The sequence below is a fragment of the Camelus ferus genome, chromosome 3, assembly GCF_009834535.1.
Source record: "Camelus ferus isolate YT-003-E chromosome 3, BCGSAC_Cfer_1.0, whole genome shotgun sequence".
In the NCBI taxonomy this organism is placed as follows: domain Eukaryota; kingdom Metazoa; phylum Chordata; class Mammalia; order Artiodactyla; family Camelidae; genus Camelus; species Camelus ferus.
Genome location: NC_045698.1, coordinates 64,043,326 through 64,062,701, shown reverse-complemented (window position 1 = coordinate 64,062,701; position 19,376 = coordinate 64,043,326). Strand labels below are relative to the sequence as shown.

General features: G+C 39.5%; 1 protein-coding gene across 14 annotated transcripts in view; it reads left to right on the top strand.

The window, feature by feature from the left end:
• MCTP1 (multiple C2 and transmembrane domain containing 1) overlaps positions 1-19,376 on the top strand; it is a 482,756-nt gene that overhangs the window by 413,321 nt on the left and 50,059 nt on the right. The gene's annotated exons all lie outside the window — the stretch shown is intronic.

The window sequence follows — 19,376 nt, the reverse complement described above, 5'->3', positions numbered from 1 at the left end:
TAATCTCTTTTTAAAGTCAACTCTGCCTTGTAGCATAATCTAGTCATAGGACTGACTATCCCATCATATTCCTAAATCTGTCTCACACAGAAGGGCAGGGGATTATACAGGACATATACACCAGGAGTTGGGAATCTTGGCAGCCATCTTAGAATTCTGTCAACTACAAACATCTAGACCCAGTTGTGCTCTAAAACAAAAATGGAATAGTCTTTCCTAGACCCTGACATAACTATCCTTCACACATTAGGAAAGCCTGCCTGCTTAAGGGACACATGTCCCTTCAGAGATTATAGGAAACATCTCATACCAGAGGTATAAACTGAGATACATTTTGTAGTCATAGTACAGTATGTTCCACTTGCTTATTCTCTAATTCAGCTCTGGCAAATTAATCATATTCATCTCAGGCATGATCTTTAGTAGCACCATCAGGGAATGTACTATCCATCCCAACTAGGAGCGACTTACTTCTAAATTTCTACTTCTCACTGTTCTCTTGCACACTCAGCTCTTTCCCACCATGCCAACTAAGGGAGTATGTGGTGGACAGAATAACAGCCCCTCAGAGAGATCCCTGTCCTAATCCCTGGAGCCTGCGAATATGTTACAGTACATGGCAAAGAGGCACTAAAGTAGCAGATGGGATGAAGGTTGCTAATCAGCTAATTTTACAGTAGGGAGATTATCCTGGATTATCTGAGTTTGCCCAATTAAATGAGTGTCCTTAAAAGTGGAAGAGACCATCAGGGTGTGCAGCAGCTGGCAGCCTCTTGTGCAGCTGTGGCCAAAACCGATGCTTAGAACCTTCCCGGCAGGAAGGAAGAGCTGCTGGAACATCTGAATCACCTGAAGGTGGAGCTCTCCCAGCTGCGCATTGCCAAAGTGACTGGCAGCATGTGGTCCAAGCTCTCCAAGACTGGAGCTGTCAGCCAGTCCATCACCCTTGTTCTCACCATCATTAACCAGACTCAGAAAGAGAACCTCAGGAAGTTCTATAAGCCCCAGGATCTGCTGCCCAAGAAACCATGTACCCTGTACCATAGGCTCAGCAAGCAGAATGTGAACCTAAAAACAATGAAAAAGCTGCTGAAGGCACAGCCATGGAGGACCCACTGTGGGAACACGCGGTCAAGGCCAGAGCGCTGGCTTTAATAAAACCCAAACTGACTTGGGGGTGGGATGGGAAAGTGAGCTGTTATTCTGGCTTCGAAGATGAAGGAAGGGGACCATAAGCCAAGAAATGCAGGCGACTTCTTCTAGAAGCTGGAAAGGTCCCTGGGACCTCCAGAAAGAAATGCAACCTTGCCCACGTCTTGATTTTAGCCCAGTGAGACCCACTTTCAGCTTCTGAACTGCAGAACAGTAAGATAAGTTTGTGTTGTTTATGGTTTATGGTTAATTTGTTACAGGAGCAACAGGCACTTAATACCGGTGCCTTCCAACTGCATATTCTGTACTTCTCAAAAAAAGACTTGCTTTTTAAAGTGCTAGATCCGAGTGCATTTTTCCTTAACTTAGTCCTACTCTTCTATGTAAGTATGGCTATACAGTCCTTCATTTAATACGGAAACTAAAAACAGTATCTAACAAAGCAAATATTTTTTATCCAAATTGCCTTAGTTTTTATTTCAGAAAAGCGTGTCTGAAATGCGAGTGGGTGAGTGCCGGTCTCTAATAGGTGACTTTCCTATTTAGGAGGCTGTGTTATTCTTTGGCAAGTGGCGCCCTGAGGCATGCTTGACTTACTTTTTCAAGAGAATTTCACCTCCTCACAACATTCATTCCATTCCTTAAAATGTTTCACTCTACAAAGCACCAGGGCAGAGGGCATTAGCCTTATTTAGGTCACAAACCCTTTCAGAATCTGATGCTGTCTTTCTCCCTAGAAGAAACCCCATAAACGCATACACAGGTAACTTTTTCATGCCTTTTTTTCACAGCGGAAATTGAATTATTTTACAGAGACTACAAAGTATCTTTCTAAAGTTATCTCAGTTGCTCTTAACCACATTTCTCTTGACATTAATGCCTATTTTCCTCAAACACCTGAGATAAATGCAAATTTTTCAAGTAAAAATAAAGTTTAATTCAGCTCAAAAATAAGCTCCTACAAGAAGGCTGATGTTTGGCTTTGATATTGAAATTATAGAGTGTTTTTTTTTTTTTTGACGCAGCAATAGGCTTGTTATTTTTGACATCTGTTTGACTATGACTCTTCAGTTTCACGGCAATAAGTGTTTAAAATACTGACTTGGCAAAAGAAAACAGTAACAAGCAAAATGGGAGCTGCTGTCGCTTTATTAGACAAGGGTTAGGTATAGTGAGATTCCTAGAGTTCTCCAAAGTCCTTGTTGAGATCATCTTTTGAAAAGTCTGCATCATTAATGCTTTGTCATTTTTTTTAGAGAATTAAAGTATTCATGGTTGCATGTTAAGGACATTAGAAGCAGGATCAGCTTTCAAAGGATTATCTAATGATTCCAGCTATCTATGGATTTCTACATGTAAACAAATTGGCAATTTTGTCATTCCTTATTCCATTTTGCAGAAGCCCTTCTCCATCCCTGGAACATTTAGGTGAATGTCTGCCTACCCTGTGCCCTTCCAGAGTGGCAGTTGAGCTAAAAGAATTTAAATGCAGAGATTTACCTAGGTAATTTGGCAAGGATATCCTTCAAGTAAAGCAAACTATGAATGGACTCTTCCTTGTTGGGTTATTCTAATAGTTGAATTTCCTTTGCCTTAAAAAAGCAAAACTTTCATTTGAAGGTCAACCAAACATTGCAAGACAGGTCCTCTGGAAAGCTAGTTAACTTCTGTTTTGCAGCAATGAATTTACTCTTCTACTCCCATTTCTTGACAAAACCTCTTGAAATAGCAGTGTGTCAGCCCTGGCTCTCAGGAGGTTGACAGCGTTCATAGAAATAGACACAATTTTTTCACGATCACTGGCAGAGTCGTTGACACCGGCTGACACCACTGCATGTTGAGATGAGGAGCACGTTTCTTCACCAAAGCAGCAGAACCAGATGTGATGCCAAGCATCACAGATGCTCCATCTGAGCCCAGAGTGCCAAGATTTTTATTCTGCTTGAAAGTTTGTTTGGCAAAGAAATTCTTCATCATGTTAAAGACGTTGACTCTGCAGGTTCTAAAAGGAGTTCATGAAATAGAAATTCTTCCTCGGTTGTGAGAACTTGCCAACAGGAGTTGGCTATGCAAATAGAGGTATCTATTTTCATTAAGTTACACTCAAAAGGGAAATGTTAAAGAACTATCAGAAAATCTATAATGTTGACATCATTTAAGGAAATCATAACTTGAAGAAATGCGTGACTTTACCAAAATAGTTCAGTGGCCTCTGGGTTATTTTTTTTTTGGTGATACAATGAACTAAAAATTTTTAATACAAGTCTTTTTATCTTGGGGAAAATCCAAAGCCAGGTAAAGTCCTAGTCTTTAAAAGTCAAGATGTTTTTATATAAATAAAAAGATCCACAATGTCTAATAGATTTTTGGAATAGGCAGCCTGGAGTACTTAATCCTTCAATTTTATTGGTTCCCTGCTTCCATTGACCAGAATCTTGCCACACAAGAAATACTGCCTTTTTGTGTTGCTTCATACTCCATAAGTAGTATAAAATTGATAGATATAAAAACTTCATGGTACTTTTTTTTTCTTTGAAATTTACTGATTTAAGCTAGACTCAAAGTAAACAAAGATACGTAACTATAATCAAGTGAGCAGGTTTTGTTTTCTTAGATTCCTATCAACAGGCAACTATTCTAGAGGTCTTAACATGGTGACAGTGTCACTTGTCTGTTTCCCTTCAGTAGCATGGTAGATTGCCTTCTGTTCAAAATATGCTTTCCTGCATACTGAGCTCAGGCTTGGCCACGTGACTCATTTTGCCTGACCCATGCCACTTCCCATCAGGAAGGATCAAGAGCCATCTTTGGCTCTGCCATCTTTTTATTTTTTTTGAAACACAGCTGGAACTGTCCATGTGGGAAGTCCTCCTTCAGCTGGAGTTCTGGTTTAAAGATGACATGGAGCCAATTCATATGGGCATATAGTATGAGAAAAAATAAATCTTTGTTTTTATAGGCCTGTATGATTTCGAGGTTTTTTTTTTTTACTGCAACATACTTCAGGCTTGTAGATACAGCATTCTGTTCCATACCATTCTGTGTGAATCAATGTCTTAAAATAATTTGACGTAAAACATTTTTAATAAAAGTAATCCAAGTTTCAGTCAGGAAGTTTTAAAATGTTATTTTCTTCCTAAATTCATAAACAAACCCTCACCCCTTGAAGCCCAGTCTCAGGGATAGATGGAAGTATTTTGCTGTTGTTTCCCTCTTATTGAAAAGTGATACTTTTTTCTCATAAACATATATTGAGGAACAAGTCATTGGGTAGACAAAGATAAGTATGACATAATATAGGCCTTTCGGGAGTCACTGTCTTATGAGACCCTTGGTTATGTAAACTAATAATTATAATACAGTGAGAAAAATGTTATAAAGTTATGAACAGAATTTGGGTGGGAAAAACATCAGATGACCATCTTCACCGGACTGTCAGCAAATGTTGCACAGAGGAAATGGCACTTGGTTTGGGTCTTGAAGGATGAATGAGGATGTGCGTGAAAGTGTGGCAGGTGCACTCCAGGAGTATGGGGTAGTGGAGTGGAAGTGGAGGAGGTTGACCCCCGACAGGGAAATTTAGCCTTGTGAAGCCTCTAGCCATTGTCTAAGGAATTTGAATTCTATCCTCCAAGCATTGAGGAATCTAAGACAGTTCTCACGTGGGGACTCATCATGATGAAATTTGTACTTTACGAAGAAAACTATGGCAATGGGGCAGAAGATGGAATTAGAGGATGAGACTTGAAGTAGGAGATATGCTAGAAGGCGCCTCAGTAGCCCTGGCAATAACTCATGGCATCTTGCACCTAAAGAGTCATTATGACAATACAAAGAAACAAGTTTGAGAGATACTTTTTAACAGTGACTATAATAAGATTATGGAAAAAAATTATGTTGGAGAGAGTAAGGGAACATTTAGGCCTTTGGATGACCGTGAGATGCCTTGCTGAGGCATCCTTATATTTGTGTAGACTTCGCATGTTTCAAAGTACTTTCCCTTCCTTACCTTACTTAATGTACCCTGTAACTCTGTGTATTGGCCTATCAGACATCATTCCCAGGCTTCAGTATCAGAAAGATTAACCTGGCTGGTGAAGAAGTAGCTAAGATTAGAAACTAGATAATGTGACTAACTTAGGGAAGTAGTTGAGCCTAAAAACCAGTTAACTGATCTAATAGAGAAGAAGCTAAGACTAGGAATTAGGTAACTTTTTTTTTTAATGGAGGTACTGGGGATTGAATCCAGGCTTAGCATGCACTCTACCATTGGGCTCTACCCACCCCACCCACGTAACTTCTGATTGTGAAGAGACTGAGATCAGAAAACAAATCCTCTTAATTGATTTTCCTTCCCAGTCATATTTTAGCAAATCCTGTTGACCCACCTAGAGATGTCAACTGGACCACTTGGGATGCAATTTTTCATAGCCTTAGTGTGTTCTGTCCAATATAGACAGAGAAAGAGTCCTCTATGCCTGCCCAGCCCTCTTTTCCACGGGCAGTAGGTCTGGAGAGAGCATTTGGGAAAATGATGGCAACAGGTCTATTGACAGTGCCTTTAACCCATTCACTGTGCTTCCAGTAAGTACAGACAGATTCACTGTGGAAACAAGACATATCAGTGTAGAGGGAGGCCAAATATTTTAAATGCCTCCAAAGTTGGTTCAGAGCAGAACGTATACAGTAACCATGCTGATTCTACCCTTGGTCTAAGAGTCATTAGGAAAATATGATGCTGGAGGAATATGGGTCAGTTGAGAAGCAGCTACTATTGTCACTATTTTTCAAATGAAAAGACTGAAACCTCTGAGATATAAAGTAACTCACTGAAACTCACAAAAGAAGTAAAACAATCCAGCTTCAAACTCTAGTTTGCTGCCTCCAAATCCTACTTTTTTTTTTTTTTTTTTGCATAACAACCTTCCCCCACCCCCCCCAAAAAAACCCCAAAACTTAGTGACCTAAAGCAATGATTTACCATGTTTTCACTCTTCAGTGGGTTGACTGGGCTCACATGGGGAGTTCTTGCCCGAATCTCTCGTGTGGTTCTAGCTAATGTCTGGGCTGTGGTTTAAAGCCTGGACATTCAAGATGGCTCAGTCAATGACCAGAGGTTGTTGCTAGTTTTTCATAACATGGCAGCTTGGTTCTGAGAGGGAGAATTCAAAATTGAGTGTTTCAAGAGATCCAGGTGGAAGCTGCAAGACTTCTTACGATCTAGCCTTGCAAGTCCCAGAATGTCACTTCTGTCATATTCTGTTAGTGAAGCAAGTCGCTAAGGCCAGCCCAGATTCAAGGAGAGGGTAAATCCAATTCTACCATATCTTCATCAGGAATGTCAAGTTCATATTGTGTAAGAATCTAAGGGAGAAGAGATGTCAGTGTGGCCATCTTTGGAAAATACAATCAGCCACAATCTCCAAAGAGCGAAAGCTCCTGATACACGTCCCGTGGCATTCAAGAATATGGAGCCTGTTACCAGGAGACTCTCTCTCTGTAAGGTTTATCAGCACGTGGTGCTGGATTAGGTTAGCTCAAAAATTAAACAAACATAGCACCTTCACATTGCCAGGAACATTCAAGTTTTAGCATGCTATTTATTTTTACTGCACTTTTTGTTTTTGATTTATGAAATGAGAAGCAACGAAGGACTGACAGTTCTCTACTTCTCCACTGGAATCTCTAAGAGTTCCCTAACTCTCTCTTCTTTTGCTTTGCCTATAGATAAGGTTTCAGTCCAAAACTTTCACCTTCTAGCTAAGCTCTCCCTTGAAACTAGTTGGGGGGTAGGCAAGAGTTGTAAAAAATCCTTTTAAAATTCCTATTTACGTTGTAATGGACATTCGTTGTCCTCCACTGATGGAGGACAAAATGCCAGTCCTATGTTGTGGAAGTCAGGCTTTACTTATTCTGACTGGCTGCCAAAAATAAAAAGTCAAGTGAGGAAAAGAGGTTGCACAACATTTCCTTCTTAAAACATAAGACTTTTTAGAAAATGTAATTTGAAATTGCCAACAGTTCACATCTGGTATTTTACTAATTTGTTCAAGGTCATTTCTCATAGGATTTAAAAGATCAGTTATATCACTAAAAAATTTGTCATAAGAGCTCTAAGTAACTCGGTCAAGCCTCTTTTCCAGGATCTTTGGAGCTAATGTTTTTCTGCTGTAGTAAGATAGCATTATGTGGATGTTAAAATCAATATTCAGCACGTTATGCACATAAATGCTATTTCTTGGTTCTGGTATCTTAGCTGAGTATTCTGATCAGCAGTGTTTTGGGAGTGGGAGCAGCATCTGTATTCTCTGTGATTCCACACCTGGATATTTTGGAGACATCCAAGGCAATATGATAAACGAATATACAGCTGTTACAGTCTGATAATGTAAGATTTTATTGATTATCCAACAGAGTAACTACCCTGGGTATTAGATTTGCTTGTCACAACCTTCAGTGCCTGGGGTAGTTGAACAAGTTCTTTTTTCCCTTTAAGCTGACCTCAAAGTCACATAGTTTCTGAATCAAGGTCCTCAGATTTCATACTTTGGCAATTTCTTTCCTTTCTAATGGGGTATATTAGAGAAAATGTGTCACCTTTTGCACCATGTAATACCAAATCAGATCAGAATTCATGCACAATTATGTCAGTGGAAATCTAATAGTACAGGCTGGCTTATCTCTAGATAACACATGGAAAAAGAAACTTCCACAACTGACAGATTTACTTGATTTTTTTACAGATAAGTTATTTGTAAGTAATTGAGCTAAAGAATGTAACTGGATTATTTTTCATACTAGTAAAAAAAAAAAAGTCCCTCAGCAGTAAAATGGTTGTTAAGTATTCAAGCTCTGTCACTCTGCCTTCCTGGCCCCCTACCCCCAGCCCAAACCCTTCTCTTTGAAAAAATTCCTGGATAATGAATGCAGAGAAAGAACAAACAAAAAAAGTTTCACATTAGCCATATTGAGAGAACTAAGAACTTTTAGAAAACAAAATTTACATAAAACATGTGAAAATAACATTCATTGACCGTTAATAGCGTTTAAGTAATACAGGTTATGTGGTAGCTACCAGGGAATGATGCAAGGCTGCCTAAAAAGCATTTGTCTGTGTTTCTCTTTCATAATCAGAAAAAGTCAAAGCCCATTACTAATCTAAAGTCTTCTTGAAACCAATTAAAATAATTTAAGATAAGTTGTACTGCAAATGTGCTTTTTAAGTGTTTTAGACTTAGGATGTCTTAGGGATGTTATAACCCCTTTTAATGTTACTATTTGTGTATAACTACCATGTGTATAGTATTACACCTTTAATGCACTGTATTAGCTGTCACTTGAAATTAAGTGCAGGCATGTTCTTTCTTGGCCTTCAGTTTCTCCTGCATTAAACGTTTAAATAATGATACCAGTAGTAAAAGGGGAGGTAGCAATCCCAGCGGAAACTCGCTTCTGCATCTGGTTGGGTTGTGTTCGGATTTCTACATGAAAGATATCGTAATATCAGAATCTCTTAGTGTTTACACACCTGGTATCCAGAACTCTACCTGATGTCTTTTCTCAGGGAATTAATGGAATCAAAGCTAATGGTAGGCATGTTTGATAGATATGCCTTGTCTGTAGAGATCTGGTGATAATTCCATCAAAATTTGTCCCTCGTTGATCATATATCTATGCATTTTTATATCTTTGTGGTTTTCCTCACCAACTCTGCGTGCATCAGTGCCTTCATTAGAAGGTCAGGTTTTGAGGATTTAGTAATTCACCTTGAAAATGTACTATTAAGTTGAACATATCAAGCATGAGTTTTCTCCACTCAGCATGAATTTCATAACATTAAAAAAGGCAAACCCATAGCTAAATTTTCTTGATGTCTGTTTCTCATTTAGATGAGGGAAAGTAAATAGATGCTTATTGATTTCAGGTGTTTTTTTTTCCTGTTTCTGTAAGTCATGTTTGCTTTTTATAGTATAATGACATTACACAGACTTTTCTCTGTGATGATAAAACTGTGCATTTTCCAAACATACAAAACAATAAGTTTTAATAAAAGAAACTATCCAGATGGGAGGTACCTGCAGGGAGTATAGCTTTTACTAAAACAATTGATAGGAGAATTACAATTCCTTGTCTTTATTCATAAATATTTCCCTTCCCACAGTCTAAAGCATAGTGATAAAACTTTCTGTGTGTGTCTTTTCCCATAACAACATGTAAAAGAGTAATATGTTAGAAAGAGATCAGTTTTTATCTTACAGATGTTGACCAACTTTGTCACCTGCAAATACGTTTGTGTCTGTTTATATCCCCACAACAGAGAAATACAGGTGAAAATTTTCTGATTAAGAAAAAGAAATTAAGATGTAGTGTTTTTTTCATATTCAATATGAATGATTCACTCATTTATTCATTCATGTATTCATGTATTCATGTATGCATGCACTTTATGATTATTTGTGGGCCGAGAACAGATGTTTATTCTGTGCATCCCATACTGAGACATTTTAAGAAAGAAGTGCAATGTGGGGGAGAATGTAGCTCAGTGGTAGAGTGTATATACTTAGCATGCATGAGGTCCTGGGTTCAATCCCGAGTAGCTCCGTTAAAAAAAATTAATAATAAATAAATAAGCCTACTACCTCTCTCCCCTAAAAAAACTTTTTAAAAAATGAAATAAATAAAATTTTTTTTAAAAAGAAGTTCTGTGAGGTTTCTTCTCCTTCATTCACCATAAATCTCAGACATGCTCTTCATCTGTTGTCTCCCTTTGTCCCCCTCTTTTGTTCAATTTTCATTCTTTCATTTGTGGCTTCCATTTGTAACCCTTGGCTAAACTTGTTCCCTGAAGACATAATGACCTCACTTGATCTTCTGCTTTTTTAGTGCATTTATCCCAGTGCCCCCTTGACACCATTTAACATCTCCTTCTCTCTCCCTGTCCACTCATGATTTTTCACTCTAACACTTCAGTTTTTGTCTTTTGTCTCCAATGTTGAGGTCCTCCCAGTTTTATTCTTCCTTAGAGAACTGACGTGTGCCCACAATTGAAATATCACCTCAGTGAAGATAACACCAAAAATTTTACTTTCATTCATTTATTCATGTATTCATTCATCCATGCAACAAGTGTTATGTATTTGGAATGCTCAAAGCTCTGTGCTAGGTGCTCTGAGGGATACAAAGACACATGAGACCTCACTCTCTTCTCCAGGAGCTAAAACATCTCTGGTTGTACCTTTTGTCCCAAGTCTGTTGTCTCTTTCCACCCTCTTAGACAGTGAAAGTTTTTCCGTCATCACCCCAAACTTAGCCTATTTCAATCTGAATTTGTATTCTTCCTCTAAAAATCCCTTCCTTTCATGGCTAATGGATTACTACCAGTAGCACAATTGTTTGACTTGTGAAGACTCAAAAACCATCTTTGGTGGTTCTCTCTGTCTAATCCCTAGTAGAAGATCTATAGATTTTGTGCTTGTCCTTCTCTTTACTTTTTACCTTCCTCCTAGAGTCTCTTGATATGCTCTGCCTTGCTATCTCCCTGAAATGCCCTTCCTGCTTATTCAAGACCCTTCCATCCTTTAAGTCCCAGCTGCTCCTCCCATACCAACCGGTTAATTGTTTAGCTAATATTGAGCTCCACTTTGGAACATATAATAATGCATTTGTTGTCCTCAGTTGATACTCATCTTTTTTCCCCTTCCATCGTGTGTGTGTGTGTGTAGAATTACATGCCTGGCACCGTACTGAGCATCATCTCATTTCTTCTTCATGAAGACTCTATTAAGTAGGTTCTGTCATCCAGAGTCACAGATGAGGAAAGTGAACTCTGTTCAGCTAAGTGACTTGTCCAAGGTCACAAAGAAAGACTGAAATTAGAACCCAAGTCTATCTAGACTTCAAAGCCCGTGATTTTAACCACTGGGTCACCTTGCCTTATGACATTTACATAATATTTATTAACTCATGAGCTTATTTAATTTTAATGTGTCATCTCCACAAAAACATTATAAATTCTAGTGACCAGAACTGAGTATTATAATATGCATAATATAATATGCACATTAGAATGCAAATAGGAAGCATTTGGTTAAAACTCAATGAATAGAAATACATGTATGAATAGAAAACAACAAATCAGATGTCAGAATCCCATAACCACCAAATTAGGCATGTTGTGTACTATATATTATTTAGTAAAAGAAGAGTGACTGTCATATCATCTTCATTTTGCCAGTATCTTTCTGATCTCCTAATATTTACACCTCCCATAAGGAACCAGAACTAGTCACCTTTACCAGTCTGAAAAAAGGAATTGTCTACTCCCTGTGTATTTAATTCACTCCTATTCTCATTTCTGGGTCTCTGAGACCCACCACTGCCCACGGTGTTATAGGTGACGCAAGGTTGAGTGCAATTCCAATGAAAGGTCTTCAGTGTATCCCTGTTGGTCGTTCTTTCCATTCCCATAACTACTACCCAATTTCAAGTCCCTCATATCTTGAATGAGCCACTTTCCAGCCACTGTCAGCTATAACACATCTTAAGAATGCTGGCAACAATAACTGAAGATTTCTCCAGGCAGGATAGCACAGTGGTTAAGGTTATTGTCTCTGGAACCAGGCTGTCTGTGACTATCCCTCAGTTTCCTCATCTGTAAAATGGTTTTCATGAGGGTTAAATGAATAAGTATGTGTAAAGCCTAGAACAATGTCTGCAGTATAGTAAAACTTCTGTATGGGTACTGTTATTAGTAGTGTTATCATCACTGTTTTCAGCAGCTGGAGAACATTTATTGGTCATGAGTGCCCGAGAAGATTGTCATGTTATTAAATGGAACAAAAGATCTGAGTAGGGATAGATTTTAGAAGGGAGGAAAATCAGTTCTGTTTCTCCAATATCGTGTTTGAAATGTCACCAGGCCATCAAATTGAGTATTCTAGAAGATACAGGCATACCTCAGATCTTGTGGGTTCGGTTCCAGACCACTGCAATTAAGCAAATATCACAATAAAGTGAGTCACACACAAATTTTTGTGTTTCTCAGTATATGTTTATACTGTATGTAGTGTATTAAGCATTCAGTTTATTTAAAAAATACTTAGTGCTAAAAAAATGCTATCATGTGAGCCTTCAGCAAGTCGTAGTAGTAACATCAGAGATCACTAATCACAATCACCATAAAAATATAATAATAATGGAAAAGTTTGAAATACTGGGAAAATTACCATATGTGACACAGAGATAGGAAGTGGGCTAAAGATGTTAGAAATATGGTGCCAATAAACTTGCTAAATGTAGGGTTGCCACAAATCTTCAATTTGTTTAAAAAAAAAAAGCAGTATTTGCAAAGCACAATAAAGCAGAGCACAATCAAATGAGGCATACTTGCACTAGAAATGGAATCTGTCATTCAGAAGGTTATGGCCGGAGGCTTAAATGTGAGCAGTACTCATTAAGGGTAAAAGTAAGTACTGAAACGGAGGCCGCTAAGACTGAAAAGAAGCCCAAGGACAGCTGTGTGGAGAATGCCTCTGTTTATGGGGCCAGGGAATGTGAGGAACAGAGCATATGGCTGAGAAGAACTCATCAGAGTGGTAGGAGGTGGGTCAGAAGGGTCCCTGTCATGCAAGCCAAGAGTTTTGAGAAACATGTCAGGAGAATTAAATATGGCAAATGCTCATGGAAGATGAGAACTGAGAAAAAAAGTAATGAACACTGGTGATGTTAGTCATGACCTTGGTGCTCCTGGTTTCCCTAGAGTGGTGAGAGCAGAAAGCCGAGGGCAAATGGCAGGCAGCTTTGTATGAACTGCCCTTCAGAACAGTTTGACTCTGAAAGGGTAAGAGGAGGAAGGACAGGAACTTAGTGAAGTTGGCAAGAACTTGGGGTTGGCTTTAGTCATGGTGAACTCACACTTTTTTAGAAGGAACCAGTGGGGAAGGTGGAGTTCCATCCAGAGCTAGAAAAGCAGACAGTATCCAAGCCTCAGGAGAGGTAGACATGGATGAAAGTTGTATAAGAGAAGGAATGAAGTTCCATGTGGAGATTCTGGGTGAAAGGGTGAGTTGAGGAAGCAGTTCTTTCAGGAAAGGGGGAGAAAAAGTCACCTCTTCCAAGTGGAAAGTTGTGATGGAAGGCGCTGGACAAAGATGGAGGGTTGAAGGAATACTTGGGAGGAATGCTACAGCCAGTTAACACAAGATAAATGAACAGATTGTCAAGTAACTGGAGGCTCTGCTGGGGCTCTGTGACAGAACAGGAGGCTGGAGTAGCCAAGCAGAACAGTTCACAGCTCAACAGTTCAGAATGATTTGTACAGAAAGAGGACATAAGGACAAGTACCATAATTCCATATAGGTTGCAGGGAAAGAGAGTAGTGAAGCCAAAACCGAGGCGATGGGCTGGGAGACTGGCAAGGAGTTGGAAGGAGGAAGTCTCTTAATTAGTGGGCTAGGGAAGGCTTCCCCACCAAACGAAGGTGTCAGTGATGGAACAAGACCATGGTTTTACTCCAGACACTGTAAATTCTCTCTCTCTCAACTTTGATTCTAATAGAAGACTCTGGGTAATAAAAGAGGATACATATTTTAAGTTAAATGTTTTTTGACACTTCTGAGAGCATCAATCTGTTTAGGAAGGAAGGTCAAATTCTGTTCTCCATCGTCTTTAACTTTTCACCTGTGGCTTTCGATGAAGTTTGCTTTAAAAGAAGATGAAGAAAAAGATGTCAGAGAGAGTTGCATGTTATAGAATGACATCTACCATGCAGCTTTCTGTCACTTTCACTAATATTGCTTAGCATTCTGAGTTTTAAAAATAACACAGTTACTGAGATTTAAAACTTGGTGGATGCGGAATACATTTTTTAAAAGAAGACTTTTTACTATGCATAGCCAATTATGGTCCACTGAGAAAATGATGTATTTTTCCAATACATTTTTATTATGTACTTAACTGACGGACCTTCCCAGCTTCTTCACAGACATTCCACTCCATCAGCCTCTGTACATAATATACTTCTTAGGAATCTACTTAAATTTGTATTTACCTGTGAGGCTAGATTGGCTCCAGAGGACACAGTCCTTTTTTCCTTGAGTAAATTATACATATTTTAGAAAACTATCTAAAAACATATTTACCTCATATGGAATTCTGGTCTCAAGGGTAATTAAGACAAGCTTTTGAAAAGCATAGCCAATACAGTTTAACTCTCTCAGGTCAATAAGATATATTTTATAATCATCTAAGAACGAGTCTTCCCTTCCTTTCCTCCTCTTCCCCTTCTCCTGTAACTATCACCATGCCACTTTAATACACATATTCAGTAATTATTTCAACGTTGCCTCAGATACTGCTCTTCTCTTGGGGTCTGCACACCAATTATGCTTTTTCTCCATTCCACACACAGGCAGCAGTGTGCAGAAGACGCACAGTCTACCCTCATATACTTTCTAGAAGAGAGTTACTTTGAGGAAGATCCATATTCTTCCACATACATATTTCCTTTGGTCTTCACATTTTTAGAAGGGGATTCCGATATTGGAGAGTTTACCCACAGAGCTAAGAGTAGAGTTCTGTTTGCAAAGAGATGCATAATTGAATGAATACAGTATTTTGAGCTTATTTTAAAATTGAAGTAATATTTGAAAGTAAATACACAACATTCACTTTTATTGTATTTATTTGCAAATTCATTGTAATTATTTGCAAAAACAGCTGTATATCACAACCATTATTAAAACTAAAGAAATGATTGAAATTTTCTAGAAAAACTTGCTTTCTCATTTAGCTATTTTGCACTTCTAAAACATCCTTTATGCATCAATTTCTTTGCAGACACTGAATGATGAAAATGCGTAACTTCCTCTGTCCTACAAGAGTATTGCAATAGTTCCCCCAGGAAGAACGCAGTAGGAAATCCACGTGGCAATAATTGTTAGGTGGTTTGTGCAGACTGCATGAGAATAGAACTAAAATCTTGGTGTTTCCTAGAAACTATAAGATGAGTGTAAGGATAGAATAATGCCTGGTTTGTTTCTCCTCTTCTCTCTGAAGTTGCTGTGGGTAAATGTCACTACTGTCTGCACTGGGTGAGTCACTGTTTCTTCTGGTGTCTCCCTAGGCAGGGTAACAGGGACCTGAGAGTTCATCCTGCTCCGCCCAGGCCAGTGAGAGCCTGTGAACCAGATCATCTGGATTTAAGGCTCATAAAACCCTCCCTATTGAAATATCTGCAGTGATTGCTAAACTTCAAGGCTTACGGCCTCCAGCCTGAGGGCTTTCTGTTGGGCTGGTGGCCTAAATGCTAATCAACTTTCCTGCTCAGATTAGTCTTAGAACTCAAGGAACCACGAGTCCTGGTTTGCCTGGAGGAGGCCCGGTTTATGCCTGCTATCCTACTGTAAATAGTAATCGTGCCCAGTTTCATTTTCAGAAATGTCTTGGTTTGGATGATAAGAGGATATGATTTCTCATTTGTATGAGTTCTTTGGATTGAGTTTTGTTTGCTTAATAATGTTTGTGTTTGGGCTTTTTATGTTTATGAAGAGTTATTTTTTTTAGTTTTACTCAGGTAAATTTGAGAAAATATAAAAAAAGAGACTCTAGTTTTTATTGAAATAATCTAGGAACCATGATAAAACAGATTCCTTAGCCCCACCTCGAGTTTCTAATTCAGTAAGGATGGGGTGGGACACAGGAATTTTTTTAACTGCGTGATTCTTAGGCACCAGAGAGTTTGAGAACTTTAGTTTCAAGCACCTGCAAACTCAGCCTAGCTATTGGCCCCCTCACCTCTGAACTCAGGAACCTGCAAAGTGACATAACCACTCCAGAGTACTCCGGTGAATATTCAGTCAGACTGACCAGCCGCAGCCTGGCCGGGTGGTGCTGACAGGCTGGAACATCTAGTATTTCCCAAGCTGGCTCTGAGGGCTTGTTACTACTTGGTCGTGGCTGGAGCTCAGGTGATCATTCTGGATGAAATTCCATCAGAAGAATTCTCCTCCAATTCTCCGGCCAAATACAGAGACACTGCTTGAGCCAGATGAATTAATTGACACACGTGAGGAAGCTCTTCTGGGTATTTGGCAAGGTGAGTGGTGAGTACGGATTGAATAGCAGTTTATTTCTGGAAAGTTGATCCTAGAACAAAAGGCAACCCGTTGAGTGATTCAGCCCCCACCCTCCATTCAGTCAAAAGGCTTTGTGTGCAGAGCAGTCAAGGACACATGCCATTTACCAGCGGCTGGCTTTGCTGACACTCTCAAAGTCACTCTTTCCTTTCACAGCTGTCAGGGCTCCGCACACGTTTTGCATTCCTTCTGGGCACTTGATCCCTATATTGCACCCGGCAGGAGAAGCTGGCACCTGAACAAAAGGAAGCCAGGACCCTTGGCCTCCCAAAGATCAGGGCTGTGGGCCTCCTGCATGTGAAGGAAGTGTCATTTACATTCTCCAGGTCATTTTTATTAGTCTTTCAAGGCCACCTGCATTTGCAGGGTTGGAAACCTTCTTTTCCTCACTCTCATCTTCGCCCCCTCCCTCCACCCTGCCTTGCCCCTTCTCCCATACACTATCTCGCATGCCTGGGATCCGTATAAGGAAATTAAACTGTGATTTGGTATGTTAAATTACCTGAACTAAAAACTATAATTTGCAACATTATTAAGTCATCACTGTCATGGATTTCAATTTCTTTCTGTTTAAACCCCTAACTCATGGCATCGCCCTTTTCGATGATTACTGAAAAGGAGAAAAGGAGAGAGAAGAGCCCTTGGTGGCTCTGCTGACTGATCCTATCTATCTGGAAAGTTACAATAGTGTGCTGCCGAGCGGTTACTGCGGCCTGGCCGGTTCTTAGTTGAAAACTCCACGTTGCTTTCGCGGTGTGCTTGTTCACGCCCAAGGACGTATGGGAAAGATATGGGGCTTCTGGGGGTGCTCTTGGCAGTTTGCATCAGTTATTGGAATTAGAAATTTCACATTTCTCCTTGGAGAGAAATCTTGACCATGTTTCAGTCCTGAATCATGAGGACTTTTTTTCCCCATGCCGCTGTCTTCAGTCCTTTGGGAAATGCCTTGCTATTTCCTGCTTGCTGACAGCATTGCCGGCCTTCACGACTGCCAGAAGCCCAGTCTCCTTCTTCTGCCACATTCTCTGTGTTACTGCATTGGATTAGGCACAGATATTTTCTCCAAGAGCAGACCAGTCAGGATAGGCTAGGTTTTGCTACAGTAATGACTTCAAGTCTTGGTGGCTGATTTCTTGCTTCCGATGCTTTTTTTCTTTATAAAATGTGTCCATCAGGGGCGGGCAGGGAGTTTTGCTCCACACTGTCACTGTCATCCTCGCCTTGGGCCCTAGGCTGACAGAGCAGCCACTATTTGGAATATTGCCAGTTACCAAGTCTGAAGGAGAAAAATGACAAAGCATGTACTGACTCTTAAAGCTTCCTCCTGGAAGCAGCAGAGACCACTTCTGCTCACCTTTCACTGGCCAAAGCAAGTAGCTTCCAGGGGCTGGAAAAGTGTAGTCCTACCAGTGGCCCAAAAAGAAAGAGCTAGACTATTTGTGCATGGCCTTAATGATTACTGCAAGGGTCTAGTAGGTTCGTAATTCTAAAGTAGTGAAGGGGGGAGGGTATAGCTTGGTGGTAGAGTGCATGCCTAGCATGCACAAGGTCCTGGGTTCAATTCCCATTACCTCTGTTTAAATAAATAAATAAATAAACCTAAATTACCTCCCCTCCATTAAAAAAAAAAAAGGAAAGAAATAAAATAAAAGTGAAGGGAGAGACTGACTATAAAAACCAAGTTTTGTCTACCCCTAAATAGGTCACTTGAACCATTAAGAACTTAATTGCTTCTCCCTGCACTTCAGTAACAGTACACAAGTAAGGTGCAGACATCGGTAACTGTTGGGAAATAACAATGTGAAGATCTGCTCACAGGTTCCTGTGGCTGGTGTCTCCCTTTGTGACTGCCCAGAACATATATTGTGGACAACAGGCATAAAGTGGGATGTGCTCTGTAATATGCAAGCAGAGATCTGGAGGAGAAGGGGACTGGAATATGCTATCTCTCTTTCAGCAAGTCTTTCTGCCTCTCATTCATCAAGTCTCCACTGGAGGATACAGATTTTACCAGGTGGTAGTACACATTAGGGTAAAGGCTCATTCAGGTTCTGGATGGAATCAGGCTTCCTCAGCTTAGATTGCAGCTCCATCATTTACTAGCTAAATCACATTGGGTAAATTGCTTAACCTGTCTATCAGCCTCAGTTTCCTCATCTGTGTAATGATTATCATAATAGTATTTACATCACAGCATTTATAAAATATATTTACAGTTTTTGGCCTCAAGCTCCAGAAATGTTATCCCTAGCAGAAGATCACTTACAATTTTCTTATTTACTTTGATACAATACTTACAGATTATGAAATTTGTGGGAACTAGCTCTTTTTTCACTGCCTTGATAAAATATTTTAAATATTTTCCCTTCTTCAAAAGCAGTTTCAGGGCACAAAGCTGCTTATATATTAAGTGCTAGGAGGTGCCAGCTAATAAAACAGTATTGCAAGTGTCTTTTGCTCTGTCATCCACAACAAATACTTCTGTCTATTCAAAGAACTTTTTTTTTCCCTTCTGTCTCCTAAATGGTAGACTGGGTGAGCAAAAATGATACAGGCTGATGAGGATTCTGAACTTCTTACAAGGTTGATCTAAGTATTTAAATATGATGCATATAGCCTAGTAAGACATGAGTGTTCAGAATCAAAATATAATCTCAGGTCATGGCAGAAGTCAAGGACAAGAGTGCTGTGGAGCCACAAACAGAGCAGAAGCATGAAGGATGACTGTATTTCTCGACCTTCTAGAGTCAGATTATCTTCCAGCCTCTGATTGTGTTTACTGCTCCTGAAGAGGCTGGCCAGTCCTCTAATGGTTAATGAACACTCAGGGTAACAGCATCTTCTCTTTACTCAAGAGAGTAAAGTACATTAGGTACAATTTACTTCTCTCATTTTCTGATTAGGCCCAACAGAGAGCTTGAAATATAGTATTACTGTACTTCTGGCTTCAAGAAATTCTTCTTGAACGCTATTAGTATCATTACAGAGTCTTAAGACAGTGATCGAGAAACTCTGTGCAAACAGTAGATATGCAAGGGAATGTTAAGTATGTTTTCCATGACATTCCAAGGCTATTAATAGAAGGAACAA